The sequence below is a fragment of the Zonotrichia leucophrys genome, chromosome 1 (genome assembly GCF_028769735.1).
Source record: "Zonotrichia leucophrys gambelii isolate GWCS_2022_RI chromosome 1, RI_Zleu_2.0, whole genome shotgun sequence".
Taxonomy (NCBI): Eukaryota; Metazoa; Chordata; class Aves; order Passeriformes; family Passerellidae; genus Zonotrichia; species Zonotrichia leucophrys.
Genome location: NC_088169.1, coordinates 14,776,023 through 14,801,753, shown reverse-complemented (window position 1 = coordinate 14,801,753; position 25,731 = coordinate 14,776,023). Strand labels below are relative to the sequence as shown.

General features: G+C 38.9%; 1 long non-coding RNA gene across 7 annotated transcripts in view; it reads right to left on the bottom strand.

Moving 5' to 3' along the window:
• LOC135445204 (uncharacterized) overlaps positions 1 to 25,731 on the bottom strand; it is a 305,400-nt gene that overhangs the window by 181,091 nt on the left and 98,578 nt on the right. For all 7 annotated transcript variants that reach the window (XR_010439482.1, XR_010439483.1, XR_010439477.1 and 4 more), the window contains one exon: positions 23,365 to 23,463. This is a non-coding gene — a long non-coding RNA (uncharacterized LOC135445204). The remainder of the gene's footprint in view (positions 1 to 23,364; positions 23,464 to 25,731) is intronic.

Sequence of the window (25,731 nt, the reverse complement as noted above, 5' to 3'; positions counted from 1 at the left end):
CACAGTGAGATAAATTCTGAACTTTGCAAAATTCTCGTCTAAGATTCCCTTATGTAACTTGCTAGCAGTCTCAGCGGTACTCCCCCAGAAATGAACAAAAACTCAGTGTCAGCAAGAAAAAAACCACTTGGCCTCTGGGAAAGAAAGGGCTACAAGGTGGTAAAGTCTGAGAAGTTTCTTCCACAGCAATTACACAGGACCATATTAGCTAAATAATGAACCCCAGGCTGTATTCAATCTGAAGGGTGTCTCTGCCCAAACCAGTATCTTTCTCCGGGGACAAAACGAAAAAGAGTGGAGAGAAAACATCAAGGAAATGTTTTGCTTCTCTGCTCGAGTGCTCCTGCAGAAGAGCCACCTGACTCTGCGGCAGAAATGCACTGCTTGTTTGGAAAGAGCTCTGGGCTGATCAGGAACAGTCATTTTTTATTTCCTTACATTATGTTATGTTCCTTAATGTATTCAGGCCTGAAGTTAGAAAAAGGTTTCCAGCAGTTGAGCTGGGAGGTTCCAGAAGAGCTGTCAGTGGGAACAATGGTGGGAAGATACCTTGCTGGTTTTAAAATGTTGCTTTATGAACCATGACAGATTAAATGCTGAGGTAGCTGGGATGGCAAGGGACATCACCCTAAGAGATCACCATGGTTTCCTACACTGCTGCTTTCCGCTCTATATACTGCTGCCTACTTCTCTTGACTGAAACACAACCTGTCAAAAACGCACTCCCTCTTCTGCATATATCAGCACATTAATTTTCAGCTATGTGATACGGGATGTTCTTCTGTATCAACACAAGAGAAAAAAAAAGAGCATTTTTTTCTTTTTTGAAGAGATGAAAATTTCTTCAGGAAACTGGTTTTTATCTGTTCATTTTGAAGGTGGGTGAAGATGGAAAATGGACAAATGCATGGGGGAATTAATATCACTGCTGGTGAGTCACTACTGCAAGAGATTACTGACTACGGAATATTTTCACCAAAAACAGAATTAAATAGACCTCTCTAGTATAATTATGTCTAAAATCCATCATTAGTTCACAGAATTTGATATGTATTAGGTTGATCTGTCTGCCCATCAAGAGAAACCTTTTGGGGGGTGAAGATTTAGCTTCCTACGTTTTCTTATAGTAAACTTTGAGCTTTTCTAACGATAGCAAAATAGACAAAAGCTTCATTTTAGGGCATTTCTACATTTCTGTCTAGCCATGTTTTCCACAGAATAGGTCTGAGTTATTAGCCATCTTTCAAAGCATGCCATTGTAAAAAGCCATTGAAATCTTCCAGATGCAATGAAGTGTATTTCAGCATTTCAGCGCTAAACGCCTGCATAATTTATGGCAGAGTGCACATAATTTCTATGTATGGCTATACCTAACACAGGCTCATTTCACATTTGAAATTCAATTCTTCCAGCTGACTAATTGATTCATTTTCATAAATACTCTAAAATTTGTAATAGGAACGATGCTTTGCGGTAAGATATTGTTTTGGCCGGTACCCAAATTAACTATGAATATTTACTTTCAACAAAAGCCAGTGGGACCAACAGCAAATAATGAAAACAGTGATTTATAATTTCTTTTTACAGTCCTTTTGTTACATGAAATTCAGCAAAATTTCAAATCCTATAAACCTTACCCTTAAAATACAGTTATTATGATAGTCAATCTCAATTTTCTGTTCTCTGCCTCCTTCTGCCCATTCACCTCCAGGAGCCCTCCCTCTGCTGGGATCCCTCTAATTCTTTCTTGGGATGTGAGACAGTGAACAAGCTTCTGACACGAGATCTGATAGCCACTATGTCCATGATCCTTCACCAGAAGAGTTGAATTAGGATGTTTTCAGGGAAGGTAGAAAATAGTTTGCTTCCAGAAAGAATGATAAATCATTCCCAAAACCCTTGAATGTATATCCTGAAGTCACTTGGGTTCCCAGAGCAAGGACCTGGTTTAAAACATACAAGCTCAGACCAAGGCAATGTTCTCAGGAAGGGCTGATGAGGGTTGCAGTTCAGTTCCCACAAGTCCCATTAGGCCAAGTTGTGCAGCTGCAGCAGGAAAGATGGGATTAACACAAAGTATGTAAAGTGATTTGTTAGTCCAGTGCAACTCTTGCATGGTCAGGTTTGGAGAGAAGCACCTGCACTGGTGATGGACACTTCTACCAGCTGTAGACTTTTGGGAGCACAGCCCAACCTTGTCACATCACCCTCCTCCCCAGCTGCAGCACAGCAGCTCTCCCTCATGCCTGACCATTAGTCTGTGGAAGTGACACCTGGCATTTGGGGAAACAGGCAGGATGGGCCTCAGGTACCTTTAGGATCAAAGATATTCATTTATTAATAGCATCAGTTTTAGATTAGCATGATTTTAAGTGTATGGGAGGTAACTTAAAAGCTGTGACTATCATTGAGCTCTCTATGTCCCAGAGCTCTGTAACAAAGTTCAGGGACTGTAGCCACATTTCTCTTCTCAGAGAAAAACAAGGCACAATTCTTCCCAAGAATATTTCTGGGTTTCACATTCTCTGAACCTCAGAGAATGATAGAAACAATTCTTATTTGCTGTGCCTGTGCTGTGCAAAAATAGAAGCCAATATGGAGATTGCTTACCCAAAGTGATGGTGTTTTGTTTCCTTGGCCTATCAGGGCCAAGCATGTGTGTGCGTCAGGACTGTCGGCTGACAGCCATGAGATTCTGTGCAGTTGTGTGCAGTGTTGAGTGCTTGGCAGATTCAGTCTAGATGTAATGTAATATAGTGTCATATAGTATAGAATAATTTAGTGTAATAAAGTAATTAATTAGCCTTCTGATAAGATGGAGTCAGATGCATCATTCCTCCTTTGTCAGGGGCAAAAATATCATCAATAAGTGACAAGCACACCTTCCCCTAAATCCCATCAGCATCCCACTCTTCTTAGCTTCTGTGCTATTGCCTTGGGCTGTTTTAGCCCCAGATGGGACAGGAAGAGGCAGCAGAACCAGTTTGCCCTCCAAAAGCATTCTGTAGTCTTCCATAGCCACAAGGAGAGCTTACCATAGAAAATCTACCTTCAAATCCACCAGCTGTGCTCTAAGAGTCCTCACTCTGTCTCCCAGCCTCTTAGGAAACCTGCCACTAGGAATCACAGCTGCTGGAAGCTGCCACACACCCACCAGGAAGGAAACACCCTGTGAACTTGCACTGCAGCGGGCAGGCAGCTCCCAGAGGGGCTGTGCCCATGGGGCACCACTGAACATTTGGATGTGGCAGCAGCCAGAGGCCAAGAGCCCAGAGCCCAGGGCTGGGCACCAGGAACCTGCAGCCCTGGCTGCCATCACATTCCCTCTCCTGCAAATCCCAGCTGTGCCCTCCTCTGCACCCTGCTGTGCTCTTGCCCTTCTTTTTCTGCAGAAGATATGTGCAGTTTGAGCTTTTCTTTTTTCTTTTTTTGTCTCCAGGAAGTTTTATTGGCCAAAGAATTAATCACGACACTTAATTAAATTTTGTTAGTGATATATACATAAGTCTTTGATTTATTTGATGTTGAGAAAAGCAACTCTGTATAAATAAAAATAAAAACTATTAAGAAGTTAAAAACAGCCTGACTTGCTCTGCAGAATTTTCAATCCTCCAGGATTCAGCAAAAATAGAATGAAGTACTTACATCTTCAAAAAGCATTAAGCCAAGTACTTCATCAAAGGTTAAAGTGCAGAAATATGAAATAGCTGAAAAGTTGGCTCACTGGACTGCATATTGGCCAAGAGGAGGAAGTGAATTTGAAGAAGAAAAGAATTTATAAGAGGTTTTGATAGAGATCAGCAGATCTTCAGACTCTCAATATAATATTAACAATGGCATCAAAAATTTCTGCTGTCAATTCCTAACAGTAAATTCTGGTTAACAATAAGGAAAGAACAATACAATCAGAAACGGGAAAATCTAAAATATTCATGCATTGCAGTACTCATAAATAACAACCCATGAGAGGGGAAAACAGTCAAGAAAGGGATCTCTACCTAATGGAAAATTGTTGCAGAATTACAAGGAAAAGTATTTTGTTCCAGAAAAAAAGTCTGTGCCCAGTTCAACCAGAAGTGCAGCTCCTGTAAAAAAGACAAGTTAAATCACCTTAGAATCAGGCTCAGCTTCCAGGAAAGCTGAGAAATTCTTAGGTGTATATATATATAGGGGGGTGTGTGTGTATGTATAATTAGCAAAACATAATCTAAATTAAACTGAATTCAATACCTTGTTAAAGACTGAAAGCATTTGAATAGGCACGCATTTATACAGCGCAACTTTTATCTCATCTGCAGTGTCCTATCTGTCAGTCTTACCGAGTCCATGGTTTGTCTCAAACCACATTCCCAAGTATTTTCCACTCTTGCCAGTTTTGTAATCATCACAGGTGCTCTGTTTTATCAGCATGAGGTCCACCATGAGTCTGGGATACACAAAGTCAGGGCCCCCAACTGCCCTGCATCACTGAAGATGTATCAGGGCAGATTGTGTGAGTAGAGTGTTAACCAGGCATCACAATTCCTAGCTCAGGAATTTTTCTTCCAAAATTCTTCATTTTTTCCTCCAAGCCCTATAGTTTCCTACACAATACACAGCGGTGTTACAGCAGAAAAACTCACATCTTCCTCTAATCAAAGGCTTAGGCTGACCTTACAGTTGCTGCATCACTGCCAACACTCTAGTGAAGTCTAAAAGGAAGCATAAGATTTCAAAGGACTTCCTTGCTTCTACAAGAAAAAAACAAAAAAGGAAACAAACAAAAGAAACTTTGTAATTTAAATTTTTACATAGTATTTGCTTTGCATGTCCATTTGAAATATTCCCTATGGGACTGCATCTCTAACTAGACATTCTTTGCAATTTTATTGTTCAAAATTCCTGGTAATATTGTGAATGACCATGTAAATGTAATAAATTTCTTTTATCCTTTCACAGGATGGTGGTTGTTTCATTGCTAGATGCCAATGCTATTTAAAGGAATTTCTGCAACTATTTTTGGCATTCTGCATTTTAAAAAATTAGGGGAAAAACATGTTAAAGAACAATCTTTTATAGGTGTGTATCTTTTTCATGCTCTGATCTTGGACAAATTTGGCTAGGAATGCAGACAAACATTGAGCTAGGAAGCAGGAACTCACTTGAGATAATATATTTGCCATGAACTAGTGGACTCAGAGAAATTATGGATTGCTAAAATTTCAATGTGACCAGTGAGGACATGACAAAAGGATTTTAAGAACGTCACAGAGATGTCTGATTATATTAGGATAAGTATCATATTAAACAGGGGAGAAAATCTATATCATTTCCTCAGAAGAAAAATGCCCTCCTATGCTGCTGATTGGTAAAATAGGCAAATGGCACCATTGAGTCAACAAGTACTGTAGTGGCTAGATGTCTGCACAGAATCTGATGGATTTCTCTATTGTGAAAGGAATCTGAGCAAAAACTCATGAAATTTCTTTCTAGGAATTGGTTTTAATAGTTCAGGTTACAAAGAGGCAGTGCTGTTTTCAAAAGACTGTCTTATTCCTCATTTTTCCAGTTAAGTCATAGTAATTTTATCCCATAAAACATGATTCATGTTGAATAATGGCAAATTTTTTGAAATTTATGATACAGCACCTGTATAAAATATTTAGGTATGAAAACAAAAAAGGATGACAGAAATGTAAAGACACCAACTGTTTAAGATTATGTATAAAATGAATGAATAACCATAAAAATATCTCCATAATAAATGTTCAAAATTAAATTTTTTTGCTTGCTCTTGGTTCTGAAAATTGTGTTTATCTGAGTAAACATAATTCTCTGAAGACCGGACTATCCTTTAGCATGCATTATTTTGCTGTCAATCAGCAATTTCCACAGCTATGCATTTGCACTGTGGCCAGAGTTCTCTGGATGCTTCATTACCAATGGCTTCCACTTGTCCCAGTGCCACTCTGTTTTTCAAAACCATGCACTCTGGAAATTACTAGTGTTCATAACCCAAGGTACTAATGAGAAAAAATCAGGGGGAAAAGGATGTGTCCCCAGATCTCTTCACAAAAGGGCACTAGCACAGGAAATAACAGAGAGAGAAAGCAAAAGGTGAAGATTAATATTCTTGTTTCTGCCTGACACATTCATTTTCCAGGCATCAGCCTGAGAACATTCATGCTAAAAGCAGTGGGAAATAGCCTGTAAAAATTAAGTTACTTCATCTTTATAGGCAGTGTTTTGTGAGAATGAACTTTAGCAAAATCTTTGATAATTCAATGCCTTAGAATCATGGAATGAGGGTTTTCAATTTGCCTAGCTATGGAAAATACCCAAACAACAAACTTATTGGGGAAAAAAGCTAATATGCATCTTCTGCTTCAGAGCTTACTACCCAGGACTATTCTTTCAAGGGCACTTTTCTTAATCCTTTCTCAAAGGTAGGTTCACACCTTTTCAGTGAAGGGCTTATCATTTTTCCTTTTTTAGATTCATAGTCATCTGCATTCACTGCATTGACTGATTTCTGACTTCCTAGTATTACAAGCTTTAGTTTGGCCAGAACTGGATTCCTGCTTTCCACTGGAAGTTATGAATGTTTCAGTAAAAGCAAGACTTAGATAAAAATGAAGATGTAATTTTCAAGTGGGTATGTAAAACTGGAAAGGCAGAAAACTATGAAGACAAGCATAAGGCAATACATCACTATGAGCATCAGTTTCTTTTTGATCTATTATAATATATCCCATAATGTAATTTAAACATTGTATCCCCTAATGTCATGAAACAAAATGTAAAAAGCAGTTTCAATGGACCAGGCCTTCAATTACTATGAATGGAAATCACAGTCATCTAACTGCACTAAATGGATCCTCTTTTTATTTAATTTTTAGACCTTCCAATTACTGCAGTTTTTAACTATGTCTCCAAAAATCATTGGTTTTTGTCAAGCTATGCATTACTTTCTCTAATTATCATCACATATCTCCTTCCATGTCAATTTCTTTTTCACTAAGGAGTTCACTAATAATCCAAATGAAAATTTGGTGCAATCACTTATAAACTGCTTTCCATTACAGAAAAGTAACAGAAATTTGAATAAAGTCTTTCATGCAACTATGTAAAGTATGAAAATATAAATAAAAGACACCAAAGACTGGACATAATGAGCAGAAAAAAACCCCATGAAAGTTACTTCCAATACACTTGAAGTACATGGTTAACCACAAAGTCTGGAGGCACAAATCCAGGACAGATTACAGCTTTGGGCAGAATCTCTCCCTCTTTCCAAATGCTGACATATCTATCCAAGAACAGTGACCATTTTAATGTTGAATCTACTTGACATAGCATGACAGATAAAATTAACCTACAATGCTAAGCAAAAAAAAATCAGTGCTGATTTGAGCACAGACTTTCTGTTCTACTGCAAAACACCAGATTTGTTTTCATTATGAGAGGAACAAAAGGAAAAGCTGAATTTTATTTGTAAGGAAAATAATTGGATAAATTAATATGTTCCACTTCAAACTGAGTATTTTTGTTCTGATTTTGATTTACTGTTATGTTCAAACTATAGGTTGGAAAAATAAGAAGTATATTGAAATAAGAGACCACAGAATTTCATTGTGGATGAAAAATGGCATTTTCATCATTTATCCTTAATTAGATTTTATTGAAAGTGAAGCCTCACACAAAATTTTACTATTTATAAATAAAAATTATTTTTCCAATGGGAAACTTGTATCTTGGAAATCTCTCCACCTTTTACTTTTACAACTGAGAAAATAATGTGCCCATGTTATCAGTCCATAGTACAACTTTTAAATGGCCAAGAATTTCAGCAGATCCAAATCAAGCCAAAATCCACTTAGGTGAAAGCCAACTTATTGGAGCTGACAGACAGTAAAAATATAGGAGATACTAGAGACAAGCCAGAAACTGAGTGCAAACTGTGAGTCCTACATGCAGCATACACTGAACACCAGTAAGCAGATAACATTAGATAATGAAGATCATTAAATGTCCAGGGCAACAGACACAGAAAGAGGAAGGCACTAAAGAAGACTTAAGAGAACTGGAAACATTGAAGAAACATTCACACAAGTACAACTACAATGTGAACAAAAATGATGCTCTGAAAGGCTGTTGCAGCAATACATTATAGGAAGGAAAAAGTTGGAGTATGCACCAAGACTTTAAGTGTATTCACTACAAACCAGGCAAAATAAGAAGAAAAACAGTCAAGGTATTTTATATCTTGCAGACAAGTCTTTATTCAGAAATCAGTTTGGGGAACTAAAATTCTGCAGAGTTCCTAATTACGCTCAGTTTTGTATCAAGCAGCAAAAAAATGGGAAAAAATCACTTTCAGCAACAGATTAAAACAAGCAATGGCTCAAAACATAAAGACCATGCACTTAGTCCTTATTCATATGTGAAAAATTAATTCAAACACTTGAAGAAGTCTAAAAAATATGAGCCATGAAGCTGATTAATCTCAAAATTAGAATATTTATTATGTGCTGAATTATGTGCACTTAGCCACCCAATATTAAAAATTACAATCCAGTAAAATGAAGGAAATGGTTGTACTTCAGACTGTCATAAAATGTTTCTTGGAGAAGCCATGGCTGAAATACAGTATATTGTTCAGCATCCTGACAAAGGTGATCACTGGTGAGGAAGCCAAAGAGAATGGACTGGGGGTTTTGCAGGAGCAGAGGAGGAAAGGGGGTCACTTCAAATTATTTGCTACAAGCAAATTTTTCTTTAGCAGCTGTGGGACAAACCCAAACCCTGACAACTGCTTTAGAGGATGGATGGAAAACATGCTTCATGCCTACTGGGTAGTAGGATGCCTCCTTTCCTCCAGGAAGCAAAAAATGCTAAGGGGAAAAGTTTTCCCAAGCCAAGTTCCAGTAGAAGAAAATATAACTGGAGGCACTCAGCCCCAGGGACCTGAAGTGCTCAAGCAAAGAAAAACTCTTACCTCAGGTTTTAATTTTTATTTGATTTATATCAGAAAGAATATTTAATAGCTCCCCTATTCACCTATGTGCTCTGTAATGCTCACACATACAGAGTATGAAGATTATAAGACAGACTAATGCCTCTCTCCACTGAAATTACTGTAATAGCAAAGCCATTTTGCAAATGACAGTGTAAGTATCAGCTCAGATAATTCTGGAAAATTAATGCCTCAAATGAAATGCTGCCTCAGAGCTGAGGGAATACATTTTATTTTTGTTCTTTTTACTCTTATTTTATATATATTGTTTACTACTCTGGAGTATAGTTTCTTTTTTTTTTCTCACCCCATTCTTCAGCATGAAGCCAGTGCAGTCATTTAGCAGGCTTTAAAACCAAAAAGGATCTTAGAATCAGCTGACATGAATGCTGAGTGCCACTAAACAGAGAAAGGTGAACAGCTTGCAGGATGAGGTGGAGATCAGAGGCATGCACTCAGTCTCCCTTCACCTGGAAAAGGGGATGGGAAAGCCACACACAACTCCAGGCAGCAATACATTCATCTTATGTGCCCTAAAATTGCTCTGCAGAGGTGCTGCTCTCTCTGCACACTGATAAATGGAGGCCAAATCATTAGCATGAACTAAAGCACCTGATTTCTGAAGCCTGAGAATACATTAAAGGGATTCTGCACTGAAGAGTATCTGACTCTGCAGGACAATGACAAGGAAGAAAAGCTACACAGGACATTACCAGAAGAACAGTAAGGGTGGAATGAATAACAAGGTGACTGGAACAGTAATACAAGTTTGCTGGTTGTTTGCTTGTCAATTTGTTGATATATTTCTATTTTAGAGACCTAGAGAACTACTTCATTCTATTTATGCTACCAGCAACTTGGTATTTACTAACTACTACTAACAATTTTTCTTAAGCTAAGTTTGTATATGCCTCTCACCCTATCAGACTGTACAATTATCAAACAAAAATGGCAAATTCTTTCCTTGGCCAGATCATTGGAGGTTCTTAGCCCACAGCACACTAAATGCAGGCTTTATCCATTATGTGGAAAATATCCATAATAAATTAAGCACACTCCAAGAATCCTCTAAGAGGTTTGAATAAAACAAAATCAAGTACAGAGCCTATAAACCTCAAAGATTCTCTGAACTGCAGCACGTTTGGATCTGTGTCATACAATGAAGATAAAGAAAATTCATTCTTTCTCAATATACTATTTCCTGTGCCCACTTCTTCAATTACATTAATTTTAATTTATTATCTGTTTTCTGAGCCACTTGATGTTTTCAGTGCTTCAAGGCTGTGGTATCTGCTTTTGAGACTTTGAGTTATCATAAGGTTTTAATTGTCGTACTAATTGTGGTAATTTATTTATTGTGTTGTCTTTCTACTGAATTCAGGCTCCAAGTCAAGCTCATAAATTGATAAAATTAACTCTGTCACTGAATTTACCTGGTTACAGAACATCAAAAAGTACTTTGCAGGAACTCACATTTCTAATCTGCAAAAACTACCACGATAATGGACACTCAGTGGACAAGAAATTTGCGGAATGATTACACTCAAAGAGTTGTGTCAAAGGTGCCCAAGGCAGGGGGGGTGGAACCAATCTATGATTCTATGATTTGAGGATTCCATTTAGGGCTTGTCAATTATTAATAATATAAGTTGGAACTGGGAAAGATTTTGCTGATTTTGGAATCCATAAGTCTGTCAGTTTCTTCTGACTGAATTGTTTGATAGGAAACTTGCCACATTATAGTCAAAGTCAAAAGGACAAAAATTAAAAGCAAATGATAAAAGAAAATATAAACGACAATCACCAACTATTTTGCTGCTACAACTACTGGAAAGCACGTACTACTGCATCTTACCACTTAGACAATAATTTTCAGCTTTTTCTTCTCTCTTTCCCTTTATTACAGTTTTTCTTGCATGCAATAACACTATTGCTTTAATTAGGATCAAAAGTGAATCTTCTCTCTCCACTTGGGTTCAGAGAGGTCTCAGAGGAAGTGAATTAGTTTTCTAGTAGGGTTACTCAGTGGTCAGTAATAATGAAGCCTTGTTCACTTAACACTTTCTTGATAACCCAAGCATAACAGAGGTCATGGTTTGTTAGATAATGGGATGTGCAGGACTGAAAATACTGGGAGACATTAAATGCAAGATGTTCTTGACAAACTGGAAAAATGGTCTGGAAAACTGCAATTCACTAAGTGTAAATTCTAGCTCTAGATGAGTGTACACAAATATAACATGGTAAACAACTAACCATGGCAGCAGCCATGCTGGAAAAGACCTGGAGGAGGCAAACAGAAAATGACTCAGCACTGATCTACTGCTGTGGAAATTAATGCCCCTTATGCTAGGAGCTTATACTCCTTATACAAACAGGAGTTTAATCTCTAAGTGGTACAAAATAATCCTCTTTCCTACTTTCTTCACCAGCCCTGGAGTCTCAGCAGATCTGACGTGTCAGGTGTCGCGTATCCTTTCAAGAAGGATGCAGGCAATCAAAAGAGGACACAAAGGAGAATGCTGAATAAGGTGAAAGAAATTCAATGTCTGGAAAAAGAACTTGAAATTTTGAATTGTTTTATCTGGGGAAGAGTGCGTGCAAGGCACAAGAGAAAATATGTTCTTTGTGAATCAGAAGAAATATGAAAAGTCTAGATCATAGCAAAGAGCTTGGAGAAGTTTTTTTATATTGGTTAAACCAGTTGAATGAATTTTTCTGGAAGCTGTTAGAACTCGATCAGCATGGTATTAAGTACTGCTTGATTGAAACCGTCAGAAATGTCACAGGTAGAGGGATCTTGGCTTGAAGCAAGAACCTCTAGTCCAGATGGCAGACACAGCTCAACTGAATAGCCTGCAGTCTGCCTGTTACACTTTGTATTTTTGCTCTGCAGATGACAAAAAGATATACTGGGATTTAATACTTTGCAAATTCTACAAGAAAATAAACAAAGGCTTGGCTGGTCCTAAACTTGCACAAGGCATCCCACCTACTGTGTGTGCACAGGCAGTGTGAGATGGGCACATGTGATCATGAGACAGCCCTGGCAGCCCTGCTGCTCACACTGCATCACCACACTGCACGTGGGGGTGCCAATGAGGGCAGCAACGTCCTGCTGACCTCTGTCCTCATTCCATGACCCACAGTGTTTCCCCATCTGACTTCCATGTTGTTTTTGAGGGATGGTTAATTAGATCATTGCTTTTTGCCTCTTTCTCATTGTTTCACCTGAACACCTTCTCCACTTCATCTTTCAGAGTTTTTTCCTGTCCCATGCATCTCCTCCATTTCTTCTACTTGTAGCAACTTTTCAGAGCCACATATGTCTCCATTTGTTTCACCATGGTTTGCATCCATTTAGAATATGAAAATGTCCTATGAGCTTCTCTTCAGCTTTTGCAGCTGGGATTTCTGCCCCTAAGGCCTTGTCAGTGATCATCCCTTTAGGTAACAAACGTGGAAGGGGTTCACAATCAACATGGAGATGGCAACAGCTCAGACTATCTCACTCACCAAAACAATCCTGCACCACATCCGCCAGCCTGCTTAGTTTTCTGTTGTCAGATTCCTGTAGGTTATGAGCAAACACCTCCAACAAAAGTGATGGGGATAGCCCAAAAGCATATCAAACCTGCTAAAACTAAATACTGTTGGAAGATGTGAGACTGGGTACTTTGACTCCTAGTGGCTTATGAAAAAACAATCCTTAAATATTATTTTATTTGAAAGGCACCAGTTAATTCCGTATAATGTAGACTATTAGCAATTGATACACTCGCTTTGTTCAGGGAAATTTGAAGAATAAAACAGATTTCTGTTTCCATCAAAACACTTCAAGCTGGATTTAATAGTGCTGAAATGCTAATTGTGAATTGTATTTCACATCATACACTGCAGACTAATTTACAAAGAGGAAAACATTATGGTAAATACCACAATGCATTCACTATGAGTCATCTAAGCATATGATGAACTGGAATAATACCAGCAGCACAACACAAAGCAGCTGAATTAAAGCTAGAGGGAGTACAATACCTTTTGAACAGGCCTAGCATATACTAAGCATATATACAGCTGCACACACACCATTAGGTTTCTGGCAAAGAAAACAACATTTTTTGAACATATTTTATCTCTCCCTCTTCTTTCCCCAGTGCAACACTTCCAAATACATTTGCATTAAGTCACTAAGAAGCAAAATAAGTAGTCTTGCTTCTACGAAGAACAGGCAGCTTCAGCATCTGTTCCCCATGCTCCACTGTGATGCTGACCATGCTTATATTACACAGATGCTTGCTTTTAGCATCCTAATGAGAACTTTCAAGAATTCAATTACTATTAAATTAGCTTTACTGAATGTTATCAGAATGCTTCTGAGGGTTTTGTATTATCCCATCAGCACAGGAAGGAAGGAATACCACATTGTCAATCCAATTATTTTTTGTGTACTTTTTACAAGAAGGGAAAAGGGTCAAGCGTATGATTTCTCAGGGGAAAAGGAAGAAGGGAGATGGCATCTCTGGGAATTCAGTACGATTCCTTGAAACTTAAAGAAAGCCACTTTTGTCAAAGCCTCTCAATCCTCTCAGTAACCACCAGCTTTTAGTAGTCACTGTAGCATTTCCAGAGACAGTGGCTCCCTCTGAAACAGCTATCAAGCAGTCAGGATCCTCATTATCTTCAACACAGTGCTGGAATTCAAAACACATTAGTTTATTCTCTGCCTCATAAGATTTCTCTGAGGTGAAAGAAGCCCTGAAAAAGCTCAAATGGCTTCCTCCAGCTGGGCTCTGAAGCCCTCTTAACTGCCCTATGACTATGAGTGTCTGATTCTGAGATACCTGGGTGTGCAGGTGGGATTGCTCCCAGGGATAGCTCTGCTTTCAGAAGAAAGGTCAGAACACTGGTCCCTAGCCTTTCCATCCAATAACTATTTATGTTTTCCCCAGTACCTTGAAGCATTGTCCAAAGCAATATTACAGAGGGTAGTGTATTTCAGTTATAGTTCCCTGGTAACATTATGTGAATGTTAGATATTTGTAAATAGGCATTACGTGGACACATTACATTTCTCTCAGCTTTCCTACTTCACATCCCTGGATACTTATATTTTTCTCTAAAATATGCACTAGAAAGCTGTTTGGTACTTTACTTCTTTGATTTCCATTCTGGTAGTTGTGTTTCCACAAGTTTTTTTGAGGATCAAGCACTAACGGGCCTCCATTGGTTCAAAATTGTATTCTGTTTCTGAGATGTGTAACAACCCTGTTAAGAACTGAGCCAGAAACTAGCGTAGGGGTTTGATATATAAATCCTCAGATGTCCCACTGTGCCAATCATTCATCGATAGCTCACTCAACTGCCCTACTATTAGAAACAGAGGATGCCAGCAGGGATTAAAGCACAAGGAACTCTGAGTGCATATTAACTGAATTAAATTGTCAATGTATTAAACTTCCATAAATTCACAGGTTGATTTTAGCTTGTGTAGAAACTAAACTTCTACTAGGTGATACAAAAATACCCACATACAAATACATACTTAAAAAAAGAGGGAATCAATACTCTCAATTCATTGCAAATTTAAAAGAATCAAACACAATTAAAACCTGCTTAGCTTAGCAGTAATGCAGAAGAATATAATTATTTCTCTCAGAGCTTAGATTGCCTTCTCTGTTAAAACCTTTTCTTCTGGAGAACTTTAGCTGTTCAGGGAGCATAAAGAACAGTAAATAAATATGTGGCAATAGTAATTTAGTTATTCATATGACTGGAAAAATGGTTGTATTTATCCCTTCAGCATACACAGTGCCATAAGATTGCCTTTTCTAATTTATTGAACTAAGCCAGGAAACAATTACCATCCAAAAATGCGAAATCCCCAGGCACACATACACCCAGCTAACTCGTGTTGGGACTGCAATCTGGAACATCCCTGTGCCATGCAGCCACAGGGGACCTCAGTGACACTGCAAGGTGGCAAAGCACAGCACTGTGCTCATGAAACAGAAGCACAGCATGTTCTGTGCACAGGCAGCACCCAGGGTGCGCAGCATTCTCCCAGCATCAGTCCCTCCTGAGCCAGGCAGGCGAGCAGCCCTGGGGGAGGGCAGCAGATGTGCTCCATCTCCCATCCCTCAGAGCCAAGGCAGGATGCATCCTGATCATTTGCACTGCAAGGGAGATTTTCCAGGAGCCATCAGCTGTCACAGCACCAGGAGCTGAGGGAGGGCAACACGCAGCAAAGGGTGTCAGGCCCAGGCAGCTCCCAGAGGAGGGCAGGGTTTTCCATTCAATGCATCAGCAGCCTTTGTAATGCCAGAGGAGTGACCCACTTCAGCTGAACCACAGCACAGGAGTCTCCCCACTGCCAGTAAATTGGAGAATTAGATAATACACCATGTTTTTAAAGCTGTGCAAAACCAGGATAGTTTCCCCGGTATTTTCCTTCATGCTTCTTGTACATTCATTTTTATATGAGGTTTTAGACTAAACTTGGAAGGCTTTTTCAAAGTCAGACCTATGGCTTTTTCCTGTGTTTATTTTTACCCGGCTGAGCTTCTACTGAATTCAATTTCAACCCAGTAAACTTGATTAAGAAAAGCTTTGGGGGGACCTTGGTACGTCTCAGCGCAGGGGCTTCCAGCTTTCCCTCCTCCTCTGCTACTCCAGGATAACTGGCAGCAGCATCACAAGCTACTTTACCTCTTGTCACCTCACAGCAATAATCAATACAAACTAAAAAAGCAAACAGTGCAGCTATTATTTGAGAAAGAAACTGCAAAGACACCCATGGTCTATGGTCTGTGGAGATGACTCATTCCACAGCGCAATCTAATTCCAAAACAATTACAGCAAAATCAAAATCCTCACACAAAGGAGAGACAAAACACAAAGTCTGGACCTCTACTGAGCACATGACTCTATAAAGCTGACATGACTGCAGAGATTGTACTGCCTTCCAACCATAAAGCACAACAGTCCATTTTCTTTAAACTCTTCCATGGAGAATTAACTGGTAAAGAAAACAGACTGCAGGGCAGTATGGTTCAAATGTGGGTGCTTGTGCATCAAATTTGCTACTGCAGTTTAATTCAAAAAGAGAATTAGCATTCTTTTTCTCCACTGTAATTTAAAATAAATTACCCACTGACCAAAACCAATAGATTATCATATTAATTGGTAACTTTTATGTTCATTATATTGTAAAAGAAAACCACAATTTCTCTAAATATGTTCATTACTCAGATAATTATCCAAAACAATTATGCAATACAATTACCCAGACAATTACTTAGGAGGGAAATTATCTCCAGATGCATCACAAGCTATTCTACGAAGTGCTTAGTATTTATCGTTATAGTTGTATTGGCTATGATTGATCAAATGAGTCATATATTGTTCCATCAATTCTCTTTTGTGAGCAAATACTTCCAGAGCAAATATCCACTAATTCTAACTTCAGGTGGTGTAAATATTCATGTGAACATGTGAGCTCCCACTTCACATTCATACTCTGGGGCAGAAAAAGTCTGAACTAACTGAAATCTAATCCAGGCAAAATGCCACTTGACTATGTATTGCACTGTCTGTACTTGCCCTTAAAGCAATATTTTCTACCTGTTAAAAGCAAATTAGGCCAAGTTCTGTGAAACAACCAGATAAACAGTCAGATTCCTTCTCTTGATCTGAAACTAGTCACTAATTTGGTAGCAAGTTTATTTTAAAAATCACAGTTTTACTTGTCAATGGAAATTGAAAATTAAGTGATGGTAGCTATTGTGATCTCATACGGTATTGCAAATTCTCATAATGCAAAAACACTTAAGTTTTTATTTTAGATCTGAATTTATGGGCTTCTTGTTTTGAATTTAAGATAGATTATCTTTTAATTATTACCTTTTCTTCAGGTTTGGAATGAACCTAAGAATTCAAAGCACAGCCACAGCCAAAGAAGGCAAAATTAGCATGTGTTTGTGAGCAAAAAGAATGGAAATTACAAATCAGGCTTCAGCATTTATTAACTGAGTAAAAAATTTAAGAGATTAGCTGTTTTATAATTAAAGCTATGAAAGCCGTAAGAAAGTGTAGGGCTGAATCAACAATTCTTGTGCAAGTTCACCACAAACTCATTAGTATTTCTGCATCATTGCATTTCTAACATTTTTTGAAAGTTTCAAGGGTCATAATGCCAAGGCTCAGTGAGGTCCAGTATTGTCCTTGAATCACCTTAAGCAGCAAGGTTTAAAAAGCCCACAAAGTACACCTCATTTTACTGTTTTAAAACATTGCACATTAAGATATTCCAGTTCAATCATAACAAAGACTTGCCACAGCTTACCCTGACAGCACATTCTTCAAAATATTCTTAGGCCCTTTTTTCAGATGTTTTTGTCCTAGTTGGACAGATTTGACAGTACAGATAGGCAACTAAGCCCTAGGGCTAGGCATGAGTTTCACTTCTTAACAATATTTTATCTACAAAGAGCAGCATAGGAAAAGACAAGTTGGTCTGTGCTCTGCTGCTTCTATTGACTTTAAAACGCAAACTCATACTTCCTCCTCTGCTTTCATAGAAGAATTTAATTGGTGCCAAAGTGAAAGATCCCAGCATGACCTGTCTCCACTCTAAGCCACTCCAGCTGTGATTGTGAGCAAATTTGTACATTCAGACACTGCTGCAAGAGAGACCTTCCTAATAAGCTGAGGTTTTGCACTGATGGAGGGAAAAAAAGAAGTGCTTGGTTGGAAATGGAGAGCTGAGACTTGGCTTACGCCACCCTTAGAGTTAAAGCTTTAAAGGCCTCAATAAGGACCAAATGAAAACAGAATAAGGACTTGACTATTTTCTCCACACAGAAGAGTTAGTACAGGTAAAGTGCTAGCAACTTGTGTAGGATAAGAGCTAACCTATATTGTATTAACCTATATTGTGTAGGCATTAGGATTGCAGCTCCTCACACATTTTTCCACTTTTCTGACCAGAGTCTCCCTGGGGAGACTCCTTTGCAGTCTCTAGGTTTTCACTGCACTGTGAGCAAGTCTGAGTTAGCTTTAAACTACCTGCTGCTGCTTGTAATGAAAAGTCAGTCACTCAGCCTCAGCACAACATGTTCATTACCCACCAGTGCAAGGTGGGCATGCTTTATCACAATCTTAGAATGGTTTGGGCTAAAAGGCACCTTAAACATCACCTAGTTCCTATCTCCCTGCCATAGACAGGGAAACCTTCCACTAGACCAGGCTTCTCAGAACCCCATCCAACCTAACCTTGAACACTGCCAGGGATTGGGCACTTCTATGGGCAATGCATTCCTGTGCCTCAGCCCGACTCACAGTGAAGAGTTTCTTCCTAATACCTAATCTAAACCCTCTTTCAGTTTAGAACCATTGCCCCTTGTCCCTGGAGCCTTCTCTTCTCTAGATGGATCAGCCCCAACCCTCTTAGTCATTATGAACTGCACAGCTGCTGCAAGGGCATCCCTTGCTTTCACACAGTGTCCCCTTTCCTCGGGGTGTTGTGAGGGGGCTGGTCTGATGCAAATATAACATACACACCCATCACTGACCTGGCAATATCCACAGCCAACACGTGTGGCAACCTGTCCCTCTTTCTGATTTTGACTTTAAAAAGCTTAATCCTTGCATCTTAAAAGAATAATTCAACCACAAAGAAATTTAAGTAGTAGTTTGTCTGAGTACGTTGAGATAGATATTAGAAAAAGAGGTTTTTGACTGTTTCTCCAGAGCTGTCAATGGAGAACCATAGCATGCAGGTAAAGAGGAACAGAGTGAAGAAATTATTGGAAAGATAATGCCCGTTGTTTGAAACAGTGCTTCAAATGGGGCTAAATGTGAACACAGGCTAAATGTCTCAGTGTCCCAATAGTCTTCTAAGGAAAACTGAAGCCTGCTGAAAATAGTCTTGTTTTAGAAGAATTTTCCCAACCTCAGGTACTTTTCTATTTATCTTTAAAATATCATGGACATATAAAAAATATATCACACACAAATCTAGACTGAATAATTATTTCATCCAGTTAATGACCAAGAGAAATACACAAGCAATAGAAACACCTTCAAAATTCTGTGTCTTTATAACTAAAACATAAAACCACTTGTTTTCCCATAACTTTTGCCTGAAACAATTGAGGATCACCTCCACATACTTAGAGAAGTGCTTTCTGCAACCAGTAAAACTGGAAAGGACATCCAAAGCCAGAGGTGAAAGGCAGAGCTGGCACATGGGTATCACTCTTTTCTTGCTTTTCTGTGCAACTGAATTGGTTGATATCCTGAGTTTGTCACATTTGTCACACATAAGCATGACGACTCACAGAGCTCCTCTTCCAGTTTTGACACTGGAAGGATGGATAAACCAAAAATTTTATTCTTTGTTAGAGATCCTTGCCCCAGGTAGTTTGTCTGAAAGAAGGTTCAGCTTGGCACACTGGGAAGTAGTTCATTGCTAAGACAGAAAAAAGATCTGTTTGAGCTGCTGTGCCATAAGAGAAGATAAGGGAAAATAACCTGCAGGATGGGTTCAGGACAACAGCACTCAAATACAAATAATGGACAGAAGATTTAATGACCTTTGGGGTACCATTATGGCTGAAATTTGTGATCCAATGAATCATTTATTTGCCACTGACTGTAAGGGGACTATGATTGAATTGTTTTTGTGTTCTCCCAAAGTGTGGAGGACTCAATTTTTGAAACTTTAGGCACAAATCAGGAAAGAATGAGAGAAAGAAACCTAGCCATAAAGCAGAAAATGTAAACAGTAATTACAAAATGAGTATTTTCTTTAACAGGATTTTTGAACAGAGAAATAGCCATGTAGATTAAAGTCAACCAGACTATTTTTCTGCAAGTCTAAAATGTTCTGCAGAGAAGCATTTATTTAAATGACATTTTAAGGAGGATCCATGACAATTTCAGAAGGAAAACAAGGAAGAGAAAAAGGAATCAAAACACTTCCTTTCTCAGTTTGAAAACTGACATTTTTATTCAAACATTTTCACCTAACAGCATTATAACACTGTGACTTTGTGCCAGTTTGGAACAAAAATAGATGTATAACCTTCAAAAAAATCATCATAAAATCAATCTCTTTCCTTTGACCTGCTGTCTAATTGTCTGGAATTATATCATATAGCTTAAGAAGCTGCCAAGAAACGTCCAAATTCAAAGACGTTATGAAAGTAAGCAGAAAATAAGCTATTTTTTAATGTAACCTCACTGATTTCGTAAAAACCTTGGCTTGATAGCCTCTTTAAATTGCTTTTTTTTCTCTATATGTGAAGATATAAATACCCTCTTGCTACTAGATGTTTTTGTATCACTAGTGATCTCTGATCAAGCTGCCTCACTTTTTATAAGCAAAAGTAAATGTTATAATGTTATTTGCCATACCACCAAAATCTTGAAATATTTTCAGTTCTTATCTATAATTTTGTAGGTGAGAATTGTAGGTGCTGTTGAATGGGATTTAACTGGACACTCACTTTTCCTTTTAAAAATATGCATTAATGTCAGGATGGGCACAGATGAGGCAAATCCCCTTCTTCCTGGCAGGCTGAATGTGTGATGTTGGCAGGTAGCAAATCAATGCTTCTTTGGCCTGGAAACCAATAACACAAAACTAAAGATGGGGCAGAGGGTTTTTTCAGTGTCTCTACACAACCAAACCTCATCTTAGGGACTCCTGGAGTCCATTTCCAGAGCCAGGTCTTTACTCTGCACTGCTGTGCTACCCCTGGCCTGGATGTGCAGAAATCCAGTGGAGGCAACATCTGGCACACCTTGGAGAGGCGAGGTGGAAACCAGCTAATTAGAAGCCTGTCACTAGAGGGCAATGCAGCACTTTAGCTGTCCCATCCCTGCCACCCGGTGTGTCCAGCCTGAGCTCTCCAGGAGCTCCAGGCAGCTCCTGATCCCGCCCGCAGCCCGGGTAGAGGCATCTTATTGTAATTCACTGCCTGCGGCTGTGAGCATCCACCCAGCCCCGGCTCTGCCCTGCGAGGAGACAGAACGGCCTCACTCAGCCTAGAGGAGGACACTGCTTAAACTGAATCCATTTCATCAGAAGAACAGCTTCACTTAGTCTAGAGGAGGACACTGCTTTAAAAGAATCCATTTCATTAGACAACCTCACTAGAGTCTAGAGGAGGACAATGGTTAAATAGAACCCATTTCATTAGAAGAACAGTCTCACTCTAGTCTAGAGGAGAACACTGCCTAAACAGAATCCATTTCATTAAAACAGCTTCACTTAGTCCAGAGGAGGACACTGCCTAAACAGAATCCATTTCATTAGGCGGAGCCTTGTGGGACTTTGCAAAACCTGCAATGCTTGGTGTGTAATTGGTGGGCCTTTAGTCAGATCAGGGGATATCTACAAGTAACAGGACCTCCTGGCAAGGTGATATTGTAGAAGACAACAGCAGAAGAGGGACAAGAGCTTGAGGGAAAACTGAGTGTTCATATAAGCAAGCAAGAACCCCATTTAAGGCCAAGAATCACAGCAGTTGTTAGGCATCCAAAATAGCATCTATTCACAATCAGTTTTGTGCAGAGAGAGAGAGAGAGAGAGAGCAAACAACCAAGTTTAGAATGGGAGAGTCCAGAGGATATGTCAAATTTTGAACTCAGTGTTGAGATGCAGTAAGTTTGGTGCCACTGTTACATTATAAGAGTTAGGTCTAAGATTCTCAGTATTTAAAGAAGATGCTTATTTTCACAGAAATGGAAAATTTTCTCTTTTTCATGCAGATTAAAATTCTCTACCCAGTTATAAATCAAAAATTAACAACTTTATCTAGGTCAGGCCATTGAAGCTACATTAAAGTTTTATCCTCATTCACTAAATTTTAATTTTAATGTGGCACATCTGACAAGTCTTGTGGGACTACTTAGAATCCATTGACATCCTTCTGTCACTGGTATCAAAGCCTCATCTTTGAGACTCTTGTTTCCAGATACCCAGCTGTCACTGGATTATTTTGTCTCTGCAATGGTGTCACAATTGATGGCTGTGCAGGCATTCACATGCATGTCCCACATATGTCAGCTAAAGCTCACACACCACAGAAATAAACAGCTTTACCTCTAGAAACACAGATTTCTATGTAGCCACTTAAAGGTGAAGCTATAAATCATTTTTTATCCCTTCCAACTTTTTTTAAGTTATTGTAACTGGTTGCCTGCAAGGAAAAACTCTACAACAACTCTACAGTTCAATTTGCAAACAATATTTAATTACAGGACTGGCTATGAGAAGAAAAAAAATATTTTCCATATCACTGCCATCATTTTTATGACTATTTACGGTAGAAATGTTGATGCACTATTTGACAAAACTGTCAGTAGACCTGGAAGACATCTAATTCTAGAGTAGAAACAGTTCCACATTATTTATCTAGTCAGTCAGTTCAAAATTATGGCAGAAATTTAGTGTTTCAGCTATTGTGGCCTTTAGCACCCGAGCAATTACCAGGCTTAACTACAGGCCTCTTACAAAATAATAGTTTTGACGCATTCATGGAATGTCAAAGGATGTTCACAGATCCTTCCCTGGCCAAAACATCACTGCCAACATTTCAAAAATACAAATGGTGAAATGCACATCTATAAGGTAGGTGTAAATGGCTTCATAGCAACTTCTTGGAAATTAATTTGACCCAGGAAAGAATCCCCAAACTTTTCTTCTGTTCGTGTTCCCAAGCAGTTTCCAAGGTTTGTGCTCAGACCTCAGACCTGCTGTTAGCATGGCTGTGGCTCAATAGAGGAAACACCCTGTCAATCAGGGCAGCTGGCTAATTCTGGGCTTCTGTGCAAGAGAGAGGGGAAAGATGTAGGACAGAAAAAGACATTCCTACCACATGCAAAATGACAGCACATGGTAAAATTACAAAGAGATTTTCTTTTCATTTGCAGTTGTGTTACTGTCTTTCTTACAGGGCCCCTCTGACACACTCAGGGAAACACCACCGTCCTTGTGTTTCCCAGGAGGGAAGGTGTTGCACTAGGTCTGAGCTCACCAAAGTATTACATCACCCTGCATTTCTCATCACAAACCTGAAACTTTTTCCTACTGGAGATCTTTAAAGTCTCATTCTTCCTTCTGGAATTCTTCACATACACCAAAGGCTTTCAGGCACCAGAGGCTTCTAACAGACACAGGGCTGGGATGAAGGAAAGGAAGGACAAAACACATCCAGTAATACATGTTGTACCTAGTTAACATAAGCTGGCAGTGTTCTCACTGCATCTTTGACTTTGAATGCAGCACGCACTTCATTCTGTCCACATCAATATGCACCAATCTTTTAACCTGAATTTACAGACAATGTTAAAGCTTTTACCTGTCTCACAGTCACTTGAAGCTTCCTGCACCGTTTTCTCACTTTCCTCCTTCAGAATCACTGCCTCATATGGGGAAATTGTGTTTCACTTACTTTCTTCTATAAGAATAAAAGTGAGAAGATAAAACTCCACAAGTGACAAGAAATGTTTCTGCCCATTAGGAACACTGGCCTGGTTCTCTAGCTAGTCTGGCCTGGTCTTTAGGTGGGAAGACCAAATAATGTACCTCACAGCAATAAGGCACTGGTAATTTTTCCTAAGAAAAAAATATTTTATTTACATGTGTTTGGTATTGATAATTGACCTTCTGGTTCAAAGCTGAAGTTCTACTCCTGAACCCAGCTACAACTAAGTCCCAAGTATTTGTTCTTCTTGACATATTAGGATTACATTTATTGAACTTCAGCTTTGTTTTTAATTGAAAGCTGATGCATAATCTTACCACTTATTAGCCTTATTTCTCTTTCCTGTTGCAGATACTAAGTGTTCCAAGCACCATTCCTCCTTAAAACTAAAGCTCCTGCTTGTTTGCTTTTTCATTTCCTTAGCCAGCTTTCAGATTGCATTTTCCTGAACACCACAGCTATTTATTCAGGGAAAGGACTAAAGGACAGATTCCTTCTGACATTCTCAGCATGCTGCTGTGAAGACTTCTGGCTTCAAGGGCTCACAATAATGGAAGATGAAAGCTTTTTAACAGTTCACCTTCTTGAGTAAATTACTAACATACAAAGTTCAAAATAGGTGCAAAATTCATATTCCCCTCCTCGGGAACTGACATCAACAAAAGCAAACTAAATGTATCAGGACCACTGAATACACATTTTTCCATTTACATACAGCAGAGAAAAAAAATTACTTTTTTCCAAAGGAGAAAAAGAAGTAAATAAAAAGACCTTTTTATAGAGCCTAATTTCAAGGATATATCAGTATCCATTCTCCATTATTTGTGCTTGGATTTGTATCTTCCAGCACACAAATCAGCCAATTCTGCAACTTGGCTTAATTAAATTACTTTATACATAATTCAAGATGGAAGTAAATTCTTTTCTTTTTACTCACACCGTTCCTCTTTACACCTGCAGTCAGTCATAGGACTACATTTTGATAAAGTGTCTCAGTGACTGTTACATCTTCTGACAGTAGCAAACTTAGAAACATTTTTCAAGCATGGCCGTTCCTGTAGCTAGGGGCAGGGTGAATTCCAACTTCCATCAGTAAAATATATGTGGGCCACAAGGAGTACACTGGTACCACAGAGTCCCTGAAGCCATGAAACATCCAAAGCACTCAGAACAGCTCAGGCACTTTGTCCCACTGACCCACATTCACCACCACTCCCTGCCCATTCAAATATGCTGTTTACACTCCCCTAAGTCCCTGTATCAGTTCATGCTTGTCACTGATTAACATTCTCAAATACCAAAAATATTTCTGAATTCCAAACAGGAAAGGACATCAGGTATTACAGCTAGGAAGCATTTTGATTAATGTTGACCAATATATTAAAAAAAATGAATAGGGTCATCACTTTCTTTTAGACATCAGATATGGCACTTTGCACCAAGGAAAATCCCCCACTGAGTTTGTATTTGCCTAGTAGAGGAGAAGTAAAAAAGGAACTCAAATCATTTAAAACTTTGCTCATCTGTCATAACATTAACAATTTTCCAACTTTAACTTGGCCCTGAATACCACCTAGGCCTAAAAGCAAAAATAAAATGAAAAAACTCCCCAAACACCTTCATCTTCACATTAAGATGGATTTTTGCAATGAATGAATAACCTCTTTCACTTTTAATTTAGACCTACCCATCAACATGGCTGTTATTATTCACAGCAGCAAAGTCCTTGCCATACTACAGCAGAAATAATAGCTGCATCTCTGGGTTCTGTTTTCCCCAAGAATTCACAATGTTATTTAAATAAGTCTAGTATGCCATAGGTACAGCAGACAAGGCTGCTTCTAATGAAGGGCTATTTTTATTTCTGTCCCAATTTTATATAACATGACTGGAATTTGCTTGAGGAAGAAAGGATCATTAATAGCATGCCATCTCTCCCCTGCATGCAAGGACTCATGACTTCCTTGGACACTTTCAATAGTCATGTTGACATCTATATTCTACCAAGAAGCACTATGTCATTTACTAAACAGCACAGGCAAGACAGCAACCTTGGTGTTTCCATAATACATGATGCAGTGTTTTCCTGAGAGAAGCAAAGAAATAATCTACAGCCAAGTAAGTCAAGAACTAAGGAAAAGCCATCATCTTCTTCCTGTGTGCCTCTGCAAGACCCAGCACAATGTGATGTCCCTGCCTGGCTCATGACTGGGACTCTGATCCTGCTGCCACGCTGGACCA